Below are 14579 nucleotides of genomic sequence, written 5' to 3'. Positions count from 1 at the left end.
TGCTCACATGACAACGTGACCCGCCGCTGTTCGCCAGTCGTCGCGACGAGGACGTGGATGACTGGCTTGACACTTATGAACGCTGCAGTGCCTACAACCGGTGGGATGACGCTTTAAAATTCCTCAACGTTTCCTTCTACCTGATTGAGGTCGCCAGGAATTGGTTTATCAACCGCGAGCCCCACACCACCAACTGGCCCACCTTCAAACAGCAGTTCCGCCAATACTTCGCCGACCCCGCAGTTCGGACTGAGATCGCGAGGAACAAGCTCGCTTCCCGTCGTCAAGGTCCCGATGAGTCGTATGCCTCTTACATAGAGGCCATACTTGCACTCTGCCGGCGTATTAGCCCCACCATGCCTGAACCTGAACGCGTGCACCATGTCATGAAAGGAATCAATTCTGTGGCTTATAACACCCTACTCGCCCAGAATCCATCAAGTGTTGATTCCATTATTACGACCTGTCAACGACTCGAACAGCTGCAGTCCTCCCGATTGCAGCCAGACTTCTCTACTGGCCCCCCCTCTACTGACTTCGATCTACGAACCCTAATTCGAGCGATAATCCGCGAAGAGCTCCAAGCCTTGAGCCCTTTCTGCCAGCACGGGTGTGATCACTCTTCTTCTAATGACGCCAGCCTCCGCACCATCATTAAAGAAGAATTGGCAACTATTACCCACCCTGTCGCACCTGACCCTCCTGCACCTCGTACAGCGCCGACTTATGCTCACGTTGCTGCATCCCCTCCTCCTTTTGGTTCCCCCCCACGACAAGCACCACCCTACAACCACATCAATGCCGTGACGACGGCGCAGCCTACGCCGCCCTATTACGCACCTTGGCGCCCTTCTCGCCCAGTGTGCTACTACTGTGGAATCAGAGGACATATTTCCCGCTTCTGTCGTCGACGCATTCAGAACGAGCGGCGTGGTTACGACGCCTTCGAAAATGACGTACCCGCATATTATCAGCGACGATCTATTCACAGCTCACCTCGTCGATCCTCTCCACCACCGGTATCCTCGTCTGAACCATGTGGTGCCCATGTTTCCCGACGCCGGTCCGTTTCCCCATACCGCCGCTCTGTTTCTCCACTTCGACCAGCAACAACTGTCCCTGTCCGTCATTCGGAAAACTAAGCGATGCAGTTTCCGGAGGTGAAACTGCACCTGCGAACTTACCAAAAGTCCTCCTCATCTCCCGTACAATATGATTTCCGTTTTAGCTGAAGGATTACCGGTCGAAGCTTTGATTGACACAGGGGATGCAATTTCTGTTATTCGCGCTGATTTATGCCACCGTTTGCGGAAAGTAACGACACCATATGATGGACCTGAACTTCGTGGAGCAAATGACGTCCCTCTACATCCTTCAGCAAATTGTACAGCTCGAATTGTTATAGACGGCGTCCGCCACCATGTGCAGTTTGCTGTGCTTTCACCGTGTGCGCATCAGATGATTTTTGGTTGGGATTTTTTGTCGACAGCGTCAGCGTTAATTTCTTGTGGCGACCGTGTCATTCATATGACAGACAGTGATTTTTCATCTGACATGTCTGAAGGACGTCATTCCCTCATTGCCGCAGTTGACACTGTATTGCCTCCACAGTGCGAAAAACTTGTTACCGTTGTTTCGGAACACATCACTGACGGGGATGTACTTATCGCACCATCTCATCGTCATCTTGCACGTGGAATCGCCTTCCCATCAAGTCTTGTACGATTCCGCAGCGGCTCAGCGATAGTAGCTGCCACGAACACATCCCGTGAATCCATCGTCCTGACTGAAGGAACTTTCCTGCCATGCATAGTGGATGCTCACCCTAAGTCCATTATGGTGCTCACCGCCCCGCTACCTCAGCAACGTGATTCATCGCACGTCTCTCTTCCGATGCTGTCGAAGACAATCAGTCCGGACCTCACGCCGCACCAACGCAAAGAATTGCTGAAATTGCTTCAAGCCCATCAAGCCATTTTCGATGCCACTTCCCCTCCACTGGGACGGACTAGTGTTGCACACCACCGCATCATTACTGAAGGTAACTCGATCGTACGCCGACGACCTTATCGGGTTTCTCTCTCGGAACGAAAAGTAATCGAAGAAAATGTGAATGACATGCTCCGTCGCGATATTATTCGTCCATCAACAAGCGCATGGTCTTCCCCAGTAGTTTTAGTTAAAAAAAAAGACGGATCGGTACGATTTTGTGTTGATTATCGCGCACTAAACAAAATTACCCGTAAAGATGGCTACCTGATGCCGCGAATAGATGACGCCCTTGACTCTCTCCAAGGCGCCGAATATTTCTCGACCTTGGATCTCCGCTCAGGTTATTGGCAAATACCAATGCATGAAGGCGACAAAGAGAAAACCGCTTTCGCAACTCCCGATGGACTTTACGAGTTTAATGTTATGCCCTTTGGCCTGTGTAACGCACCAGCGACATTTGAAAGAATGATTGATACGGTACTTCGTGGACTAAAATGGAGAACCTGTTTATGTTACTTGGACGACATTGTTATCTTTTCGGCAACGTTTAACGACCATCTCAAGCGCCTGAATGAAGTCCTGACGTGCCTTTCGTCAGCGGGCCTTCAGCTCAACACCAAGAAGTGCCACTTTGCACAAAAGGAAATTAAAATATTGGGACGTCTGGTTAGCAGTCAAGGCATTCGTCCAGACCCAGATAAAATCAGCGCGGTCTTGAACTTTCCTCGTCCGCAACGGACTACAGATTTGCGGAGTTTCCTCGGCCTGGCGTCCTATTTCCGGCGATTTATAAGACATTTTGCAACTATTGCTGCGCCACTTCATGAACTACTTAAAGCGCGCAGCTCTTTCGTGTGGAATGAACAGTGCAACACTGCTTTTACCGACCTAAAGCACGCCCTAACATCAGATCCCGTCCTTGGCCACTTCAGCGACAGCGCTCCTACCATCCTGCACACTGATGCCAGTGGTCACGGTCTTGGCGCTGTCCTTCTGCAGCGTGATGCAACATCGCGTGAGAAAGTGATTGCCTTTGCCAGTCGGACCTTGACTCCAGCTTAGAAAAACTACACCATTACCGAGCAGGAATGTCTTGCCGTCGTCTGGGCTGTTGAAAAGTTTCGCCCCTACCTCTATGGTCGGCACTTCACAGTTGCGACCGATCACCATGCTCTTTGCTGGTTGTCTTCACTGAAAAAATTAACAGGCCGACTTGGCCGCTGGATTCTACGCCTGCAAGAATATAATTTCGACGTCGTTTATAAATCGGGTCGCCAACACCAAGACGCCGACGCTCTTTCTCGCTGCCCACTTACGGAATGAGCCTGCTGTTTTTCTTCGCAACGAATTTCAACCTCTGACCACAGCCGACCATCTCCTCCCCCGACGCATATCACAACAGTTTCTTTTGACGATTCTGAGCACAAACACGCACTCCGCTCGCAGCAATTAGCTGATGCCTACTGTCGGCCCATCATCGACCGCCTTAACGGCGCTTCGAACCCGCCCAATGCTAGGCTTCGCCGACAGCTTCGCAATTTCAAACTCGAAGATGGCATACTACGCCGCTACGTGTATTGCCCTGATGGAACTCGTTGGCTCCCTGTCGTGCCGCGTGCGCTTCGCCCACGTATACTGGCGGCTTTCCACGATGACGCTACTGCAGGTCACCTTGGTTTTGACAAAACATATGACCGCGTGAAAAGACGATTCTTTTGGCCTGGCCTATCTTCTACCGTACCTAAATACGTCGCTTCCTGCCATCTGTGCCAACGCCGCAAGCGGCCTACTTCTTCGCCCGCTGGCCTCTTACAGCCTCTTCCATGTCCCGCCACGCCATTCGACGTAGTCAGCATCGACGTATATGGTCCCCTACCTCTCTCCGATGGGGGTAACCATTGGATTATAACAGCCGTTGACCACCTTACACGCTACGCTGAAACAGCCCCTGTACCGACTGGTTCTGCCGAAGAGGTAGGTAATTTTTTTTTGCGATCAATTGTCCTGCGTCATGGCGCTCCTCGGGTGCTTCTAAGTGACCGCGGGACGGCCTTCTTATCGACAGTCGTTGCCGAAGTTCTTCATGCGTCATCCACTCTTCGTAAGACAACCTCAAGCTACCATCCCCAGACTAACGGTCTTACTGAGCGATTTCATCGCACTCTATCCGATATGATATCCATGTACATCACACCGGATCACCGAAATTGGGACACTATTCTACCATTCGTCACATTCGCCTACAATACAGCAGTACAGCGGACTACCGGTTACTATCCGTTTTTCCTCGTTTTTGGCCGTCCTCCCACTACAATGCTCGACACTTTCTTCTTCTCTACGCCCGACTACTCCTCATCAGTACCAGCCCAGTTCTTATCCCGTGTGGCCATATGCCGACATATTGCCCGCCTCAACACAGAAGAGCGCCAGGAAGACCGCAAGAGTCGCTACGATTCTACGCATCGTGCAGTCTCTTTTCGTCCCGGTGACGAAGTCCTGCTTTACACACCAAGTCACACCAACTACCAAGTCACACCTGTTGATCCCCCAGCCGATCGACGCCACCGTGGAACTGAAATTGTTCATGTCTCCCGCTTGAAGCCGTTTGTGCGCCGCTGTGCATCGGTTGGTTGGGAGCGGCCAGGCTGGCCGCTTCCCACCCCCCGGGATGATTGTGTGAGCCCTCCACGCATCTTCTTTCATTTGTACATACCATAATCTTCTTTCTTTTGTACATACCATCGTCATCGTCCCGCGGCGCCGGCTCCAGCACGCGCCTGGGTTCTCCATCAGATTAAAACGCTGACACGGCGTACCTTGCCTTGCCGTCACGACTTTGGCGTCTCGACCTGGCCTTCTTTCACAAGATGAACAACTGTCCGGGCTAGTTTCGTAGCGCGTTGTGGAAAATTTTAAATGATTTGTGAGATGAACACTATGTCGCTGGGATGCTCAAAATCCGGACAAGCGAATGAGAAGGCGACGCAAAGAAGACCCAATAAGGATACGCCTAGAGATCTTAAAGGCGAATCTTTAGCTTCGTCCCGCTTTTAAAGGCGAAAGCCTTCTTTCTATGCTCATGTTATGAAATCTCTTGCGCGAGAGTTGTGCGCGAGATCTGTCATATTGCGCGAGATTCCACGAGATTAGTTCTAGCGTTCCTGCCTCTACGATGCCACACTTGAGCGCGCGCCAAGGAACGCCAAGCGGCAGGAGCGATGCTGTTCCTTCCAAACACACTTGCGGAGATACTGCGGATATAAAGATACTGAGCTTTTTCTTTTCTGTAAATGAATTCTAATTATATATAGTGCCGCTGCGAACTGATTTATTTTTTAAAACTGATTTATTTATAGGAAGGGAATGGCGCGGTAACTGTCTCACTTGTTTTCTGGGGACCGCAACCGCGCCGTAAGGGAAGGGAGGAAGATGGGAGTGATAGTGGAAAGAGAGAAAGAAGAGCCGTAGTGGAGGGTACGGAGTAATTTCGACCACCTGGGGATCTTCAACGTGCGCTGACATCGCACGGCACACGGACGCCTCTTCGTTTCACCTCCATCGAAACGCAGCCGCTGAGGAACGCAGCTGCCGCTGCGAACACCGTTAAGAGGCAAATAATATGAGAGGAAGGGTAGGCTCTTAAGAGATATCCAAGAGACCCTCTATTTTTGTGTTCAGGCCATGGTCAGCTTTTGGTCTTATCCTCTTATCCTTGTAGGTCGGCAGTTATGGTACACCCGAGATTTCAAATCTCTTGATAGCAATGCCAGGGTGGTATTTATTTATTTATTTTACTCTCAGGGCCAGAGAGCATTACAGAGGGGAGTGGGGATACATAAAAGTACAAAACATGCAGCAATGACAGAGAAAAAATATAAGTATATAAATAGCCACAAATAAAGCGGACAATATGTTAAAAATGCAGCCGGGATACAGTACAACACATTTTTAGAGAGTGAAAGGCAAATATTCTCATAGTTACCAGCAGAAAAACATTAAAATGAAAACAATAGTTTTGCGAAATGCGTTAAAATGCGTTATAATCTGAAATATAAAGAATATTATTTAGAAGATGATTCCAGCTGACACAATTTCTGGGTATGAATCAATCATGAATACATTTTGTGTGACAAGATGGAACCTCAACTTTATGACGGTGATCAATTTAAGATGGTCATGTTACATCGGTCATGGACATCGTGTCGATATGTAAGTTGGTCATGCTAGTAATCTGTCTTTCAGACGGCTGTTGTGATAAATTTTATGAAAAAGTCATTATGACGCTACTGACCTAGGCCGGAGAGAAGTGAAAGGGATAAACTTCATTTTATGAAATTTACAATGCTTGTTCTGTGGTAGTTAGAAAGCATGGAACCACAGGTGCGGTTCTGCATAGCCTGCAACATCGGAAACAATTGAATCAATGCCGGGGCTCCAAACAGATGATTAATATGCTACTTTTGACCATACCAGAGTTATCTAAAGCAATAATTTCATTGAACTGGTTGAAGGCGAGAAAATTTTGTGAATTATACCTAAACATGGTGGTATTTACGCTGTAGGCAACGTGAGCTTTTCAGGAACGGTTAGAAGAAATCTAAACACCAAAGAACACAGTGTCAAAAGAAACGTTGTCATTGTGATAAGTGTTAGGCAGGTTTCAAATGCCAGAAATGTGCGTATACTTGCACTTATCAATATTTAGTTTAATATTCTATTTGTTACACCAATCGAGAAACGTAATGCCGGACTGAAGGCAAAATACATCATTATCGTCCCTAATTTCAAGGCAAATAACAGTAATCAACAAAAAGAGTAATTGAAGAAGAAATGTTGGCCGGTAAGTCATTTATATAAATGACGGCTAGGAGGAGCACAAAGACAGACCCCTGAGGAACGCCAGAACGGACAAGCAAAGATTGTGAGTCAACGTTGTTTGCCGTTACATATTGTAAACTGTTAGAAAGAAAGCAGTGCATTCATGCAAGTACATTAGGGTCTCTGTTAAAGTTACTTAATTTGAGGAACAGAAGCTCGTGAGAGACTTTTTAAAACGCTCTAGAGAAGTCAGTGAATATGAAATCAGCATGAGACCCGCGATCAAGGATTCAATGAAGGTCATGTGTACAGTATATATTAGCTGTGGTTTGGATGAAAACGTCTTACAAAATCCATGGTGGGAAATGTTGAAAGAGGACTTTTATTATGAAAATGAAATAAGATGCGAGTATGTGACATGTTCCATGATTTTACAAGGAATACCAGTCAGTGATATAGGACGAAAGTTGTCAGCAGAATGCTTTACAGACTTATGCAGTGGAATCCCCTTCCAACTTTCCGATCATTGGGAATACAAGCTGTTTCAAGTGATTAATCAAATAATTTAGTAAGAATTATAGAATAATAATAATAATAATAAATTGGTTGAAAGGAAGGGAAAGGCGCAGTATCTGTCACACTTGTTTCTGTGGGCACCTGAACCGCGCCGTAAGGGAAGAGAGGAAGGTGGGTGCGAAAGTGGAAAGAAATTGGAGCCGTAGTGGAGGGCTACGGAGTAATTTCATCATCATCATCATCATCATCATCAGCCTGACTATACCCACTGCAGGGCGAAGGCCTCTCCCATATTTCTCCACTTAACTCGGTTCTGTGCTAGCTGCCTCCACTTGACCCCCGCGAACCTCATCCGCCCACCTAACTTTCTACCGCCCCCTGCTACGCTTTCCTCCTCTTGGAATCCAGTTTGTTACCCTAAGCGACCATCGGTTTCCTCTCTTCGCACTACATGTCCTGCCCATGTCCATTTCTTCTTCTTAATTTCCACTAGAATGTCAGTAACTTGAGTTATTTCTCTGACCCACTCTGCACGCTTTCTATCTCTTAATGTTGCCCCTACCATTTTTCGTTCCATAGCCCTCTGGGTTGCCCTCAACTTAAGTAGAACTCTTGGTAGCCTCCACGTTTCAGCCCCATAGGTGGGTACAGGTGAGTAATTTCATCTGGGCCCAAACACAAAGTTTGAGGCCTCGACACCATTTTAGACCACATTACATGGGGGTGCACGGCCTATCTGCCGCCTCCCCTGAGGGGGCTGGGACAGGTGGGTCACAGCCGCTTGCGGCGGGGGATACCCTGCCACAGAATTGTTATCTGTTGTAGGCCGTCATTGCACCCGCCACCGTTTCGGTGGTGGACGACGGCCGTTGTTGCAGCGCGCGTCTTTCTCTCCCTCTTTCTTTTCTTTCTTCTCTCTCTTTTCTCTTCTGTCGACACGGCTTCTTCGCTCTGATCGCTTGGAATGTGAGGACGTGCCTCACATGGGCTCCTGCAACGAGAACTTTTCTGTTCGCGAGTTTGGTTCTACACGACTCAAGAACGCTGGTGGTGACCACGTAGAGTGACTGTCAGTTGACAAGTACCGTCCTGTGGCCCATTTTTGGGCATTTTTGTGATCATCGGCTACGCGGGTGAGCTAGGCCGCCGCGTTCCGACTGAGTTCCACATCAAGTTCCACCGCGATCCGACACCATGGTGTACACGGTGGAGGGGGACGAGATCACCGAGGAGGAATAAAACAATCCTGCATTGTGGACATTGGCCATCAAAGCCCACGACAGGGCCCATCCGAAGCCTGGCAACACACCGCCGATTCCGGTCACGGACGCCAACGCAGCTCCTAAGCCCCCGGCCAAGAGGCAGCTACCGAGAAGAAAGTCGCTACCTCGACTGCTGATAGAACACTATAAAGTGGTATTTAGGCCTCAAGGTGGAGTGGGAGGCCGTGCTGCGCTGCTCGGACCCGGCCATCCAGGCTCGGGTCACTGAGTGGGCCGAAGAGATCGCCCACAGGACGCAACTGGCGGCCATCTGGCGCGGCCAGCAATCAAACTAAACCACTTAAAGCCGATGAAATAAATGTTTTCCCATCCATCCATCTGTCGACACGAGGCAGTGGAGGTGGCTGCCCCGCTGGGGTGGTGCAGTGGTAAGACGCCCGACTACTGTGCCGGAGTACCCGGGTTCGAACCCGACCTGGGCGGCTGCGTTTCGATGGAGGCGAAACAAAGAGGCGTCCGTGTGCTGTGCGATGTCAGCGCACGCTAAAGATCCCCAGGTGGTCGAAATTACTCCGTAGCCCTCCACTACGGCTCCTCTTTCTCTCTTTCCACTTTCACTCCCTTCTTCCTCCCTTCCCTTACGGCGCGGTTGCGGTGTCCACATAAAACAAGTGAGGCAGTTACCACGCCTTTCCCTTCCTATAAATAAATCAGTTTTTTTTTTAAGTCAGTGGAGGTGGCTCAGCTACAGAGCCAGTAGCAGGCCCGTGATTTTCATTTCCTTCTTCCTGCAGCAACAAAAACAACAATGGCGGGTGAAGCATTGTGATAAATTTTGCACGGCAGTGCAATGCAAATCGTAAAGCACTTTTTATGTTATCTGATTCGATCGGCTTGTTTCGATAATCAGCGTAGGTTTTTGAAATTGATTTTTTTTTGGCTAGTTTGCACACTGCAAGTGTCTGAAACAATGCAAGAATGGCCGATTTTTAAGCCCACAGTGACTGAAATTATTTTTTTTTCGTCACGCGCCTTACTCATGACTACTTGTCAATTTTTCAAGTGCTACAGCCCGAAAAGAAAAAAATGCTTAAAGGGCTCTTTTTTTCGTGTTTTCGCAACAGCGTCCACGTTGTCTATACAGAACATGTGTGTCGGCGAAGAGCTATAGCGAAGTATGTCTTAATTTTTCATACGTACATCCAACCTGGACTAGACGGCGTGCACAGGCCATGCCTTGAGCACTGAAAACACGGAACCACGCATTTCCCCGATGTACCTAATGTAGCAAAGTATTCGCTGGCTTGTTAAACCAGCCTGTTAACGTCGGATCGGCGAAGGCTTCAAGCTCTAGCCGCAGAGCATACATGGCAAAATTACTTTTGAAAAGGAATTAAATTACATTACTAATTACTTTGCTGAAAATTGCAGAAAAGTAATTAAATTACGTTACTCATCACTTCTCTCAAAAAGGAATGAAATTACATTACAATTACTTTTACTGAGTAATTCAATTATTTTAAAATTACTTACTAGTTTCCATCCATGCAAAAACTAAGTAAACCTAGTAAAAAAAGAAAAACTTGTTCTCCAGACGCGAAGCACACACATTCTTTCGTCTTTCCGCCAAATTCCGTCCCAGAGAGCTATTTCTTCCCTCTTTCCTATAGCACTTTCCATTACAAAAACAAGACCAGATAAAAAACCGGAACAGACCAGACGCACTTCAGTAAAAGTAATTTCGAAAGGAATTAATTACTTTTGCTGCGAAATTACTACGCAAAGTAATTCATTACATTACTAAATTACCAAACAAAAACGTATTTAATTACATTACAAATTACCAAAAAAGGTAATTAAATTACAGTAATTTCAGTACTATAATTCAATTACTGCCATGTCTGCCGCAGAGAGGCCATTAATTGACAATATGGGCCGCGAAGTTTGTTGATGCAAAGAAGGTGCCTGCAGTTTCGTTTACGTTTCTTCTGCCTAAATTCGAGCTTTTCTTTCTTGTCGGCCTCTACCTCGAGTCTATAACGCTTTTTCTTCAGTGCTGCTTCCCGTCGAGCTACAACGGCTGCATGATCAGACTCAGTCTAACGCCCTCGCCGAAGTGTTGACTCAGGCGGACCGGCATGCACCAAATCCATGGAGAGACTGAGCAACCAAGCGCCTGGAAGCAGTTGTAGTATCCCCCACCCCTTTGCCTGGTCTCATGGTATCACAGCGGATAGCCTTCCTGTCCACTATCGGAACGATCACTCAGTGACCCCATGTAGTGATAGGGACGAGGAAGACCAAACGCGGAGCGTGGCGCTGTCAGGAGTACTCGCGCGAGCCGCTTCTGCAGTTCAAGGTCACACGCGCAACTGCGCAACTAAATTACCTTAGAAATTGGAATGAAAAGAGTAGAGCGACGCTCTCACAACGCATCGGGCAAGGACGTGCGACTTTTAAGTGTTGGTCGTAGAACTAACCTGATCGGCAGCGCGAGTTACGAGTCCCGGGGCGCTATCTCTAAAATTACTTTGCGGGAACACTAAAGCATCTTCAACTGCAAATATCGTTTATATATGTTACCATAAAAAAATTGCAGGCGTTGCTCTTTAACATTCTTAAACATGCTATGTTAAAAGATTTTAAATCCGCTTACAGATGGAAGGTAAAAACAGACAGACATATGCGCATGCCAACCGGCCCTCATCAGCCAGTCTTGCTCCCTGTATGCGTGCTCTGCTGCATTATTTGGATTAACATGAACCAATAAGATCCCATTCGCTCTGATTTACATACCGGAAGTTAGCTGGCTGAAGCGAAATAGAATAATTAATGACATCCACCTTCAGCAGTGCCGCGTGTATATCCTGCTAAGTAAGTTTGTCAAAAGAGTCCCAACTGTTTGCTTGCAAGCCATGTAGTGGGGCTCCTGCCGATTCGTGGTACTGCCACTGGATGGCAGAGCATTAAATGTCCTTTACTTTCACGATGGTGACAGCAGTTGGAATGCATTACGAGCCAGAGACCTAGTGTGGCTCAGAAGCAAACCGCTTGGGTTAAAAGCTTTCGACTAATGATGTACGCAGTGTGGTACTTGGTTAGGTACTCTTCATTTTTCTCATTTCATTTTTATTCAAAACTTTGTGATCGTTAAAAACATTGAGCACTGTTACCTAAAAAGGTCTTACTTGTTATAATGTTACAACATGAAATGTTCATGTTTGGAAAAATAATCATTTTCGACATAATTCGTTGCCGTCGGTGTTGTGAGCGAAATATCACTGGATTAACTCTGGCAGGTAATAGTTGGTGCCTTGCAAGACCGAACACTGATTGATCGTCGGTTTGTCAGCTGTCAGGCCGCCACATGGCGTGAAATATATGCCACGAGCTGGACACTCAAGCCTCTCCTTTTAGATGACAGGGTGAGATCTGAACGCAGCCTCCCAGGGCCCTTGCATTTTGAGGGCGACATCCTGCCCCTACACCAGAGGCATGTTCGTATACGCTACCCCAAGACCAGGTTGGCACGTTTCTGCCAATCTGCTTGATATTTATGTAGGGTCGTCTTTCGCATAAAACTACGTGGAAAGAAGTATGTCTAAGATATTAGAGGCACAAAGTAATGTTTTAGTAATTGGGCAAGTGCTGAAGTCCATGTACGCGGACAAGGATCCTCGCCGAAAGCCCCCAAACAAGAGAAATGAAAGCTGTCTCATCACGCCCTTAAAGGCGGAGCTCAAGTGTTCCCGGTTTCCATTGAATGGTGTTTCTCCGCTTTCCCTGCTAACTGCGCTCAGAGAATGCGTCGTGCAAACTGGTGTGGTAATGAGAAAAAGTAGGGGTACACTCCGTTGCGCCCCATTTTCCGCATGTGATGGTACTACCCGGTTGAGAAAAACATAGCTGGTGGTTTACCTTTAGTTAACCCTGAGGGAAGCGAGAGCTTCATTTATATATAGCTACGCTCATTGCCTAGGTTGAATTAAACACATTGTGCGTTTCTCCAAACGTAAAGGCCGTTCTTCATCGGGCCTCATTGCGTTCTTAGGGCCTCATTCCGACAAGTCTTCGCTTTCCGAAGCGCTACTGTAGCAGGGTGTTCCTCGTCCTCCATCTTATGCAGTTTTGGAACCTAGGCAGGGGTCCGGGGGTTCCTATTCATACACACATAGCCTCTCTAGCGCCCTCTTCTTTCACACTACACTGACGTCCCCTCACGTGACCTTGACCTTCACAGTAGTCCGGGCCACTTGGTAGTCTATGTGACTATGCCCCAAAGTCATATGGCGATAACCAGGTCACATGACCTCGACCTTTACCTTTACTGTGGTCACGGGCAACTTGGTGGCCTACGTGACTATGCCCCAAAGTCATATGGCGACGAACAGCCTTAACATAGAAGTTTGACCTCTAAATCTTCCTAAAGGGTGAAAACCGTGCATGCCCTAAGGCACTTCACATGAGCTTGATCTTGTCCTTGACAGTGGTCAAGGGCCACTTGGTGGCCTACTTGCCTAAGCCCCTGAGTCACATGGGGAACAGCACGTCACGTGACTTTTATTTTGACCTTGACGGTGGTCACGGGCCACTTGGTGGAGGCTTACACATGTTTGACCTCCAAATCTACCTCGAGGTGAAAACAGTGCATACATGACGGCACCTAGCATGACCTTGACCTTGACAATGGTCACGGGCTACTTGATTGCCTACGTAACTATGCCCCAAAGTCACATGGCGACCACCAGGTCACCTGACCTTGGCGTTACTATGCCCATGGCGACTATCAGGCTTAACACATAAGTTCGACCTCTAAATCTCCATCAAGGTGAAAACCGTGCATACCCGACGGCTTGAACTACGTGGCGTAGTGAAGCTTTCACTTCAAAAATTTAGGATTTGTAATTTATTGAAGCGAAGAGTAACCCCCCTTTGCGAAACCGCCCATAAATTGGGAATGATCAGCACTTGCGTATTCAAGAGAAGATTTTAATGGCAATTCTTTTGAGGCTCGTTTCAATAAGACAACCTGGCAGACCAGATTTTCTGTTTCCGGCTAGTTAAGAAGAATCATGGTAGAAACCAGGTGGAGGGAGAAAAAAATTAAAGTGGTTAGGTCACATGCCAATTATCAGCTCTAGCACGTCCATGTTCGCACTTGTTTCAATTTCGGGCCGCGCATACACTTTAACATAGTCTCAAAACTACCGCTGTTTGTGAAAGAACACCCTATATATATATACAGCTCCTCTTTAATCAAGCCTTAAGAGTATGTCTGTATGCCCTGGGATGTCGTCTCAGATTCTGGATAAGAGAGTCCCAGTGGCTGCGATTGCCATGTATAAAATCTTATCCAATTTCGCAGCTGCTCCCTGTGTGGCCATGACATGGGTTCTTTTGATGTCCCGTAAACTGCCGACTAATCAGTGCCTGGCCATGTCACCTACAAGAGGCATGCTCGATGGGAAGACGGTATATGACAAGTAAACGTGGGTGAAATGAGAAAGTGAGGCTTATAGTGCTAGCACAGTACACACTACATATGTGAATTATGCTTCCCTATGAAGTAAGCCATGGATATACAGCGCACTTTTCATCTCCTGCATTGCATCGTCTTTCGTTTCGAATTCATTCATCTTTTATAAGCACACTTATTCGCAGAAGAGAGACACCGCTTTTCTTGGAATAAAGGCCTTACTCATCATTGCCGACACCTGGTGGCTCGGTGAGCATTAGGCTAGGGCTGAAATTCATAAAAAGACCCCAACTGTGGACGCAACTGCGCTGTTTTATTTCGTCGATGTGCCAGTATACATTACCAAATCCTCTTGGCTCATTGAGCAGGATGTTATTACAATTCATAAAGAGACCACCGCATTGGCAGAAATATAACTCCTTTATTATGGCGATGATGTACCATTTGCAATGTATTACCTTGGTAGTCGTGATTTTTTATTTGATCGCCTCCCCCTGTCCAATTCTACACTAAAAGTAATTCCTAATGCATCAGATCAGCAGCAAAGATGAGCC

The 14579-nt window shown here is 47.4% G+C and overlaps 1 long non-coding RNA gene across 1 annotated transcript in view; it reads left to right on the top strand.

The window, feature by feature from the left end:
- LOC146175605 (uncharacterized) overlaps positions 1–14579 on the top strand; it is an 85355-nt gene that overhangs the window by 25735 nt on the left and 45041 nt on the right. The window lies entirely within an intron of this gene.

Source organism: Amblyomma maculatum, chromosome 10 (assembly GCF_055883805.1).
Source record: "Amblyomma maculatum isolate TAMU_Amacu chromosome 10, ASM5588380v1, whole genome shotgun sequence".
NCBI lineage: Eukaryota > Metazoa > Arthropoda > Arachnida > Ixodida > Ixodidae > Amblyomma > Amblyomma maculatum.
Note: the sequence above shows the minus strand (reverse complement) of the source record. Positions and strands in the feature narration are given on the sequence as shown.